Source organism: Oxyura jamaicensis, chromosome 3 (genome assembly GCF_011077185.1).
Source record: "Oxyura jamaicensis isolate SHBP4307 breed ruddy duck chromosome 3, BPBGC_Ojam_1.0, whole genome shotgun sequence".
Lineage (NCBI taxonomy): Eukaryota > Metazoa > Chordata > Aves > Anseriformes > Anatidae > Oxyura > Oxyura jamaicensis.
Genome location: NC_048895.1, coordinates 77,272,396 through 77,284,315, shown reverse-complemented (window position 1 = coordinate 77,284,315; position 11,920 = coordinate 77,272,396). Strand labels below are relative to the sequence as shown.

Genomic DNA, 11,920 nt, shown 5'->3' with positions numbered 1-11,920 from the left:
TTGAGGTCTCTTCCAACCTAGAAATTCTGTGATTCTGTGATTCTCAGAAACTGCTCACAAATTCAAACCAAGAGACTTGTAGCAGTTTTTTTAAATACACTGACAAAGTTATGGGCAAGATATATAGGGAAAAAAAAATGTAATGACATCCATCAAGAGAGACCAGGAAATGAGATTCTGGCCTTTTTGCTATTCATAAATCTCTTTATAATCCATAAAATATCATTCATGTTGGAATTAACATTATTCAGGCATCAAAAAGGATGCAAGTAAAATCAGAAGTGATGCTCCTCCTAAACTTCCAAGACAAAAAAAAAAAAAAAAAAAAAAAAGTATTCTACAGGATTCTAAACTACTGAGGAAGGTAATTTTAAGGGATTCTGTACCAGGATGCTACAGAAGGTATCAAGACTGTCAATTAACATGTATCTTTTCTGCCTTCCTCTGGAACTGATTTAAAGTAAGTATTTTTGTCAGATCTTATTTCTATCAAAAAGACTTTCCTGCTCCAGATATAATAGTGAAGCTTCTATTAGCAGCTCTCCAGCTCTCAGATCTGGCTAAAAATAACTCTTATAGAAGTTTTTGCTCAAATCATTATTGTTTTCCATTTAAATTTTTGTTGAATTTAACATATTTCTACAAAATCTAATAAATGCCAAAACAGTTTGCTACACATCATAATTCTGTTTACACAAGAAAAGATTCATTTTAACAAGACTTGTTCCAGCATACCTTGGTACTTTACGGTACTTTTACTTTAGTTCTCATCCAAGTTGAACCATCTAAGAGCCACAATGAATCCTTAAGGGCAGTTTCATCTGGCTTGCTGTCTTCTTCCTACTACCTCACTTCCTAAAGGCACTTTGCAACAACAGTTAAGGTGATCCACAGCATGCTCCTTGTTGCTAGCTTTCTCATGGGTCCTAGGGCTCCTTCCACCACACAACAGGCACACAAGTTAGCAGGAGATGAGAAAGGCTTCCAGGGAAGAAGCAATAGATTCTTCAGGGAGCAAACACGCACCAGAATAATTTATCTGGGTCAATCATAATGCCCCTCAGAAAAAGGGTAATTAATGAGGAAAAGTCATGCTCTACATTCTGTGACAGCTGGATTCTGTTCCTGGCTACTGACTGCAGTGATAAGGCAGTGATGGGTACTGATCCATACGTAGACTGATGGCACTCCCATCAATGCAATAAATCCAGCCATATGACAACCAGGCAGGGAAAGGCTCCGGTGTACTCAGTGCCATCTCCCCACTGACCTCTGCTGCCAACCTGGCTGAAGAGACCGGACACTCTCCTCTCCAGTGTCCTCTAAATAACAGTTTTAATGCTGCAGGTTGAAGAGGTTTAGCACTGCTGGAACACTGAATCATTTTCCGAACTGTGTTTTATTGAAAACAATTTCAATTCAAAAAACATAGAATGGTAATTCTACGAACCACATGCATATACTTTAAATCCTTTCTCAGCCTTCCATTTCCTATTTAGTTCACAAACCACCTTTGCTTGCCAAGTTCTTGTAGTTTTTAGTCTTACAATGAGCTTTTCAGATCTTCTCTTTTCATTACAGAAATACTTAGTACAAGTTTCTGAATCTCTACAGACTCAACCAGTGCCTGCTCACCTCCCAGACCTCTTATTTTTCTTCTTAAGCACAAACAGCTTGTAAAACACTTACATGTTTTCCCATCTTGAATAGATATGCCCCATAAATATTATGTCCAAGTAAAGTTATAACCACTTGCTCAAATGCTTTATCCATGTACGCACAGGATACAACTTCAAAACAGCAGAGCAGGCTCTTGCTAGGTTTCTGTGCTGCCTTTCACTACCTACCTACCTGCTTTCACCAGGTTTTTTTTGAAAGTTGGCACAAGTCTAAACACACCCTGCCTGGATGCAGACTGTTCCTTCCTCTTATCTTAAACCACAGCTCACACAATGCTGAGAAAGTGGGTACCACTGGACCCAAGTATTTCAGAGCTTCTGATCACACAGGGCTCTCAAGGAACTGCAGGAACACAAGGCACTTAAGAGTAAAAGCAAGCAATGTGAAACAAGCTCAAGGATCTAAAGTTACTGACTCTTCAGTTACCACCTTGGTTAAGTGGGAGGGGAAGGACCCACATCACACCTATACCCTTTTAAAAAGCGTGAGGTCCACAAGTATTTCAAGCTACTCAGAACTCTTCAGGCCCTCCCCCTGTCCAGTCAGTCCATCTCACCAATGGCCGCGGGTGCCCAGTAAAATATATATACTTTACAACTTATACATGAAGTTCCAGATTTGTAACTTCTTCAGGTCCATAGCAGCTCTACTTTTTCCTATGTACTTGGAAGAATCTGATCGTATTTCTTAGTCTCAGCTTTTCAGGAGGACCATGCTGCTGCCAGGTCTTTTTTTTTTAGATCAGTATCTACCTGCGGAGCAGTAGTTTTAATGATTATTTTAGGATCTACTTTACTGTACAGCTTTTGTCCATTTTCTAATTTTAATAGCAATTTTTTGTTCAGTGAACCACACACCAGGTGGTCTGAGTAGGAATTTAAGGTACCTTTTGTAAATACTAACAAAGCAATGAAAATTAACGAAGCGTAAAATGCAGGAAATTAACTTCTCATCGCATCAATTTATCTACCCACCTAAATGAGTTTAAAATACCAGCTTTGAGCAGTCTGATGTTCTAGGGACACTCAGCTGCCACTTCATTTATAGTCAGTTTCCTTAGCAACACTATAATCCATCTGGCTGCAGAAAGCTAAATTCCTAAACCATATCCTCCTGTACACCGGAAATAGCCTCAGAAGCATTCAGATTTTAAATAGCACCCAGTCATCATGATTAGCGAGCATATAAATGAAGCCAAAAGGCAGTAACGTTCTTAAAACACACACACACAGAACTCTCCACGCTTGAGCTTGAATGATTCACATATTGAGAATGCACACAGGCTTTTGGCTTCCAGGTGTTACAACAGCATCCCTTCCTTAGCACTGCAGCCCTAAGCAAAGCTGCTGAAGACCCAAGTCTCTTGCTCTAGGAGAGAGAGACCTAGCACATCTTCTTCCAGCAAGTGTCAGAATGGAAACATTTCCCTCATCCTTGTGCCACCAGGCCCAGCTAGAGGATTTTGAAGGAGCCTTCGTACAAGGTCAATATGTTCTCTTCAGACTTCTCTATCAGAAGTAATATGAAAGGCCTGGGATGCAATACTGTTGACAGCAAGCCACCAGAAAACCCAGAGAAAAGCTAATCACATTACAAAGGATAGATACTTGTCTTAAAATACTTACCCTTCAGGGGTTTTTTTTGCATCTAGAACTAAAACTATCATCTATAGATACTAAAATAAGAATCTAGTCACCAACAGCAGCATTAACTCACTGTTAAGAACCCAAGAATGATAGATATGCTTTTTTTCACCATTTTCATAGTGTACTCAGCAATGCAACCTGTGTCACACACCCTCTAATCCTCTCTGTGGTGGGAAAAGCATGCCCAGGGGAGCACCCCATCCTGACTGGTCTCTTTTGGGAGCAGAATCAGTTGTGGTTCTCTGTTGCTTGCAGGTTTACTTTAATATGCATGTTACACATTTGCAGCATTTATGTCAGAGACTATGTCAGCACGGATATCTTGTATTAGAAGCAGAAAGTGCTGTCCAGCTGTTTGATGATCCTTAGTGCATTCCACAGCCTCAGGCTAGCCCACAAAACAGTTCCTATCTTGTGTGGATCCAGCTCATCCCTCCCTAACCTGTGACTCAAGACAAGTCTTTCTCACAGTGTTTTTCCAGCGCTTGCTGAATTTGCTATGTGTAGTCACCCCAAAACCTTTAGATGAGATTCAGGAAAGCCCGTTCTGAGACTGGAGGGTAACTAGAAATTCAGCTTGGCTGTATCAGTGCAAAAATGAAACTGTATAGCACCAGAGCAACTTCCCCCACGATGAAGGAACGCAATTTTAAATAGCTGAATGCATCACACATGCATACCATTTTGCACAAATTTGGCAACACCAACCCACAAATGAAATTCAGTTCTAACCTAGCAGGCAAGCTCATCAGTTATGTACACAGAGGGAACAACTTCTTCATTGCCTACATCTCACAAAGGCTCACCAACAGTGAGCTGGAGGTCTCTAACCCACAAAACGGATTTGCCACGCAGTGAACCATTTCAGGGACAAGGCTATCATAGCTTTGCCTGCTGGTGGTGGCAGCACACAAATCCATATTGCCTGACCTGCTGACAACCACCAAAGACAGATCACTATTTCATAAATCAGAGCTCTCCTCTGTTGAGGAGCCGAGCAGTGCTCCTCACTGCTATTCACCGGCTTGCATTCCTGTAGGAATACTTAACACAGAAGCACTTACTCCAGACTCCCAGTGCTTCCCTTGAAGAAGACTGCAGCAGGGATACACTTACATGAGTTTTTCTTATGGGAAATCTGACTGGAATGGTAACTGCGAGTTCAATCCCACTTGACTGTCGATTACAGCCAACTTTTCCTAGATGCTTTGGTGGTGGCTGGTCCCAAGAGAACAAAACGGGGCTGACTGTCAGACAGAAGCAATGCTAGCTCTTCCTCACTCTTCTCCCATGCGAGGGAAGAAATGGGTCAGCTACGCAAACATCAGTCTAAAACTATTTATGCATTCAAACACTTCTATGCTACATGAGCTGAGCAACCATAAGTTCTCAGGAGATGGTCTATCAATCATAGATTAACTGACGGATACAGTTCATTAAACTCATTCCTTGAATATGTTTTCAAAATGCATATAATCTTTTCACTATGTGGATGACAGCTCTGTGAAACACTTAGGGCCTGGCTTTGTAGCTGCCCCCAGGCCGAGCAGCGAACTGGGTAGGCCTTTGAGCAGCGTCTGGCAACTGCGTTACTTGCCCACCAGTACAAATCCCCAGCTCACCATCTTAGGGTGGTCTGCTCCCTCAGCAGCGTTTGCTTCTCCCCCAGCCCCCATTGCCTTCCTACTAGACTGATCTCACCTAATTTCAACAGAGCTCTGAAGTAATCACATCAGCCTGGTCCGCAATCAGACAGAACATGAATTTCTGGAGAGCAAAATTCATCTAAACTAAAACAGATAGCTGAAACAATAATCTTGTTTCTTAAGAATGCTGTGTATGAATGCCACGTCTTTATGTTTCTACATCTGTCTGCATGCGTCTGTACTGTCTGAACCAACTGCTTCAGATGTATGCTTCTGAGCAACAGCTGCATAATGCTTGATAGGTGCATGCCTCCCAGGAACAGAGACAGCCTTTGAGAACAGCAGGGAAACCTGAGGGAATTATATGGGGACTACAATTTCTGCCTTGCTGGCGATAGCTAGAAGCACGTCATTGCATTGCCGACGTGCTGTGCGGATGCTTTTTCAAGTCTATCATTTGTGGTGGCTGTGAACCACACGTGTAATGCAGCTCGTTTGGATCTAGCCGTTTAACAGCAGAAGCGGTATTACCTGAGATTTTATGCTTTGATATTTCTAGAAAAGATGTATGCAGCCCAAACTTGCCTTATCAAAACGAAGGGAACGGGGAGGGAAAAGGCTCTGAACTTCCCTTAGCCAAAGCTCTCAGCCCCATCCCTGTGCTCACATAACAAATGCGATGGAAATTTCTTATGGCAGATGTCCTGATACCAGTACAGCATAGTACAACCTCTGCCTGTTATAAATACTCTGAACATGTTATTGTGAGTCAGCATTAAATATTGCCAAATTTGTTTAAAATGCCACCTCCTTATCATAAATGACACACTTGGAGCCTGAGCAGACACGCTGAAGATGTGGTAGCGTGAAGGATGGAATTAATTTCTCAGCTCTATCGACTCACGAACCCTTCAAATCAGAGATAAGGCAAGAGGTGGGAGGCCCCACTGCTACTCAGTTCATTTTGCACCGAAAATAAAGAGGTAGCTCCTTTCCAGGCCACACAAAAATTTGTCCAGAGCACTCAATACAAGCATATAAGGTCTGGGGTACCAGTGAGTACTTCTGAGTACTTCTGAGGAAAAGCAAAGTGCAAACACACTTTTTTGATGTTTCATGGCATGTCTTTGGCTAGATATAGGAAGGTGGGAATTTGGTTCGGAGGTTTTTACTTTGTGACATGAAACAATTTTGGTAGTAATGGGAAGTGCAGTAAATTTGGATACAGATAGTTTGAAATAATTATCTGCCTTTAGAGTTAATACAAATTATAAAGGCTATGCACATAGACTTAGTGATAAAGGAATCAGGAGATCACGAACACATTATGTGCACCTCCTTCTAAAACACATCCACAAAAAGCATGCAAGACTCCAGAAATGTTTCAAGAAAATTCAGGAGTGACAACTGACAGAAGATTCTAAATCAAAATGAACAAGTAATAAAAGGCTTGTTGGAATAACAACTACTGAAGATACGAATTTAATCAGCACATAATATCATGTGTTTTCAAATTACTTTTCAAGTCTGACAAATAAAAAGTAATCTATTTTTCACAAGATATCACACCCTCTTTTCTATCATTACACACAATGAACCTTGTACAATCCTTTGAAAGGGATAATTTTGTGAATTATACTACTGATGCAGAAAACTTGCATCGACAACTATTTCTAAGTAGTATCAGGTATCAAGTTCTAAGACAGCTTTAGAAAGACAAAAGTATTATTTTGTAACTTGCATTAAAAATACACTTTCTCCCTATCTGTTGCAAAGTTTTCCGCTCGTTTGCAAAGCAACACAAACCAAACATCTTCTGTTTGTGAAGTTTTTCCTGTAAATCTGCATCTGGCACAGTACTGTCCTTAAAATGGGGAGACAACTTGCACAAAACAGTAAGGTCATGAAGATAATGTTCCTGAAGAACAGAGATAACACTGCCATAGAAGCACACGTTATAATTAATTATTACACGTTCAGGGTTGTAAATAAGGCATATGACGACGGTATATTGAATAATGACAAGAAAATTAAGAACTGCAAAGGTGCTCACTAAGGATTAACACTGAGTAAATGTAGCTGTCCTAAAAGGTGAACAGCAAGGCTAGAAGAGCCATCAGGACTCTCATTGCACTAAGCAGACACACAGAGAGTGTAATTCAACGATAGATGGGATAAAACACTTTCTGGACAAGCTTATTTTTCTCCATTGACTGTACAGGTGCCTGGAAGGCTAGTTGAGTCCACAGATTATTTCCAATTTCCCCTGAAAGGTAGCCTGTTGTCACTGGGTTTCAATATGCTGTGCAGGGGTCCATAAACCTAATGAGGTTGAAAAGAAAAAAAAACAACAACGACAACAAAAAGAAACAAGGTACAAGCTAGCTAGCTTTTAGAAGCTCATGATGAAGACTTAGATTTACCTCCTAAAGCACCAGCATCCATTCACTGCCCACAATGACGCAAGCACCTGCTGGAAAACACAATGCATGATCACGTGGGAGAAAGAAATGAGAAACTTCAAGGAGACTAGAGGACTGCAAACTAGATTAGGATAAAATATTCTAACTGCCCAATTAAAATGACCAGCAACCAGAAATTACATATGAAAACAACCAAGGGAAGAATCTGGCAGAAAAACACAGCAAGCAGCTGGCCAACAAGACAGCCCAGAAGAAACAGGGCAGTAAGGGTAAAATATTGTAGGGAAAACAACAGTAAATTCACCAGACAGCACTGCTCTGCAGACAACAGAACAAGAACCAAACCCCAAAGTTTCACCACCCTCTTTATGTCAGCAATATTATATTATATAAGAATCGTGAGATACCATGGGATAATTGAGATAGTCATCTTTATAACCCTTATATAAAGCATTCTATTTCCCTTCATTATTAATCCATGCATGAATCAAAAATGACTGCTACAAGCTCAGATAGTTAGAGCTTAATTGGCATCTACAGGTTGTAAATCTGTGAAGAACATAGGAAGTGATCGTAGATATCCCACTAAAAAAAAAAAAAAAAAAAAATTTGTTTCCATTTACTTTAGGGATGGAAAAACAATGCAAGAAATACACACCCAAAAACAATGTTAAAAAAACAAGCACTACTAAGGTTTGAAAGTCAGCCTCTCAAGACTTGAGAAGTAACAGTTATGGAACTTTAATTAAATGCCATGACATAGCCTTTAATTACATGACTAAATACTATTTATCCACCCAGAACGCAACTTCCTTCAGAAGGCCCAGCACTTGCATTCTCCACAATTATTGTGTATTACCATGTTGTATTTAATCAACACAGTTCAAACCTCACATTAGTAACTCCAAGGAGGAGAAAATCAAGGAAGGGATGCAAAAATCATCCACTAATTTTGGCTGCCTGATTTTAGATGGTAAATGCTCTGAAAAAACCATATCCTAGATAGTATAAAGCATAGCTCCCAAAGCCCACATCACCAACACTTCATAGCTTTAAATTTTCAAACACTTATGTGCTTTTGTGGTCTGAACAACATTCTTTTAAATACAGTTTGTGTATAATCTACATCTAGATTGAGGTAAATTAGGTTACAGTTATGCAAGAGATTTCTCTAAGTGCCATTCAAACCAGTGGGGGGACTCCAACACTTCAACACGTGCCTAAGTGTAAATATCTTATTGAATCAGTGCTTCTACCCAGAGGGAGAAGAAAAGGAAAGCTTGCCTTTCTCCTAAAGTACAAGTTAAAATGTTTCAATGTTGAGATTGATATTATGTAAATTTCCATTCAAATGGCATTGACTGGAATTTCACTGAGACCTCAGCTGAAACCACCTGTTTGGGAAAGTACTTTGAAGCATATACCAAGTCCCATCGCACATGTAAGGTTTAGGTAATATTTAACCACTATCCACAACTGAAAATGAAGCTACTGAACAATTTTCCTATTTAACTTTGAACTGCACTACCAGCTAGGTTAGCAAAAAATAGCTGCTAGCAAATATACAGAAAAAATACATCATTCTATTAAAGTATTGTATATGTCTATGAGAGACAGTGCAATCTGACAGATCAGTTTTCAGTCTGAGTTTCTAATTCTGGGTTCTGTGACTGAGATTCCTTAGACAAATAGTCACTATTCCTCTTGCCTCACTTTCCTAATCTGTAACAATTAAGTTTGGTATCTTTTAGATTTGCTTGGAAAATTATTTATGAGACTATTACATGAGATTACCTGGACATATCAATACCCCAAAATCAAGCAGAACATAAAATATAACACTTACACTAAGACCATTTCATTACTGAACCAAACTATGAGATACTGCAACACTGTGAACAAAACCACACATTTACAGAATGCTATGAAGTACGCAGGCTTTGTTTGTAATTTCAGTGACAAAGAAAGAGACAGCAAGCATGGCTGGGGTCCGCAAGATTGATTTTCAACATCCAGTCTAGCAGTTTTAACAGGCTAGTAATCTCTCCAGGCATCTAAAAGTAAATAATCTTCTTTAGAGCATTTCAGAAAAGTTACTTGCTCTGATCCTTTTAGCAAAGTGATTAGGAAAATATCTGAACAACGTGCTGTGGATGCACTGACAGCTGGCCACTGGGACTGCTCACGGGCACCTGATGGCCTGGAGAACGGTCCCAGACAAGCAGAAAGGAGCTGTGCAGGCCTTGCTCCTGCCCTGACCACCTTTCCCTTTGTGGCAAGTGGGAAGGCCACCCAGCCTGCACCTACTCCCTCTGCACCCACCCGCACACATAGAGAAAGAAGCAGCCCTGGCAGTTTTCTGCAGAAAAGTGGAGTTTTATAGTGCCTGGGCTCCTGGACACAAGCAAATTAGACCACAGTGACTGAGCACAGAGTTAAGAGAGGCTACTTCCAGCATCACCGACAGCCCAGGCCCATGCCAGCAAACCCAACAGTGCCAGGAACCATCCCTGGGCGATGCAACTTGCTCAGTCACACCGAGTGCCCAACTACTACAGGCCAGTGCGACGTGCTCCTTGCACAGGCCACCACAGCTCCCCCATACAATTCTTGGGCTTGACCTGGGCTCAACACAGCCCAGGAAACTGTCCGAACCACTTGTATTCGGCTACCCAGTTTGGGAAGGTAGGAGAGGCTAGCAGCACTGACAAGCACAACTGGCTTCAGGACCAGAAAACGATCACGGGTACGTTTAATTAACTTGGAGAGAAATGGAGGTAGCATCTCCAAGCTCTATCTGCTGTTACTCTTAGAGAATGATTTAAAATGTCCAATACCATTAAGTACACAAAAATTATCTACATATCATAGTACACAGTTAAAAACGAGCTCATCTCATCTTGTTCCTGTTTCCTCTGCTTGTTCCTTGCATGTGATCTACTGACATCCACTGCCTCATCTCATTTTCTTCCATTTAACAACAAAAAAAGTTCTATACATTTGATATGCCCTCTTACAGTAAGGCCACCCCCCAGCAAATGAGTCATACAAAACAGGGTAAGAAGCCGGGTTTCTGAGGGACGATGATCTGGCAGTAAATATTTCAAACAAAAGTTATTTAGAAATGATAATCCTACTAATTACCAGTCATTACCAAATCTGCTTCTGTAGACAAAAAAAAATATAATTACAAGTGAATCAATTATGTTATCCTGGAAATTTGGCTACAGCAATGTTGGCAAATACATTTTCACAACAGGTAACGTCGCAAACACAACAGTAAAAATACATTTGAGAGCTGTCAGCAGACAGCTGCTCTGCGTAAGTAATACTCTCCGAAATCTCTTTACAGTCTCAGGTAGCTAGAAACGGTCTGTTTAACCTGCACAAAGCTCTCCCTTTTATAATAGGGTTCGATAACAATTTTGCTTAACCATCCTCTTGGGCACGGATCGTAACCCTGCTCAGTCCATTTGGGCTGTGCGTGTTTCTACCACCTGCCTCTGCACGCACATCCCATTTTCCTCAAAAAGTGTTTTTACTGTTTGCGAGGAGAACTTCACGGCATGCTTTAACTATTTCAGCCTGCGCTGTGTTACGACTTTTCAAAGCCAAGCATGCACAAGACCTCGCTCACAGAGCGCACTCATGTACGAGCACGAAAAAATAGCTGGTCTTTGAAGCGAGGCGCTTCTCTTTGCCACAGGAGCGCCGCCCGCAGCGGGAGCACCATGTGCCTACGGGACACCGGCCACGCCAGCGGCGGGTCCCGGCTGATCGCAGACTTTTGCACGGTTAGGACGGGAAGGCGACAGCCGGCAGCGCCCCGCCGCCCCGGGCAGGACAGGGCAGGGTGAGGCCAGCTCCCGGCGGCCGGCACCGGGCCGGAAGCGCCGCTCCCGCCGTGCCGAGGCCCCGCTGCCGCCGCCGCCGCCCCCCCAGCCTTCCCCCGGGAGACCCCCGCTGCGCCCCCCGGGGAGGGCAGAGCCCCCTCGCCTCGCCTCACCTCGCAGCGTGGCCGGCGCCCTGCGGAGCCCCGGCCTGAGCCCATCCCTGCGGGAAGTTCGCTGCCATCGCAGCGGCCGGGGGGAACAAAAGCTTCGAAGCCGGCAGGAGGAGGAGGAGGAGGAAGAGGAGGAGGAGGAAGGGCAGCGCAGGCAGCAGAGCGAGGGGCATCGCTCGCCCGCGGCGCCGCTGCCCCTGCCCGCCGACACCACCGCGGAGGGCAGCCCGCTCAGCGCCGCCTCCCCATTCGTTCCGGCGGCGGCTCGGCTGCACGGGCAGCGCCGCGGAACCGCCGGAGCGAGGGGCGAGCGGGCGAGCCAGCGCCTCCCCGCCTGCACTGCCTGCCTGCCTCCCCGTCCGCCTGCCTCCCCGTCCGCCTGCCTGCCCTGCCCGCCGGCAGCCCCTCCGCGGCCGCCCGCCCGCCCGTGTCCCGCTCGCCGCAGCGCCGCCGGGCCCCGCCCGCGCCTCCACCCTCCGGGGGGCGGCTCCGCTCCGCCGGGGAGCGCCGTGCCGCCGCCGG

The 11,920-nt window shown here is 43.5% G+C and overlaps 1 protein-coding gene across 3 annotated transcripts in view; it reads right to left on the bottom strand.

Moving 5' to 3' along the window:
* Positions 1–11,851, bottom strand: part of GPR63 (G protein-coupled receptor 63) — a 30,648-nt gene extending 18,797 nt beyond the window's left edge. For all 3 annotated transcript variants that reach the window (XM_035320012.1, XM_035320011.1, XM_035320010.1), the window contains exon 1: positions 11,402–11,851. The gene's annotated coding sequence lies outside the window, so the exon portion shown is untranslated. The remainder of the gene's footprint in view (positions 1–11,401) is intronic.
* Positions 11,852–11,920: the final 69 nt, after the last annotated feature.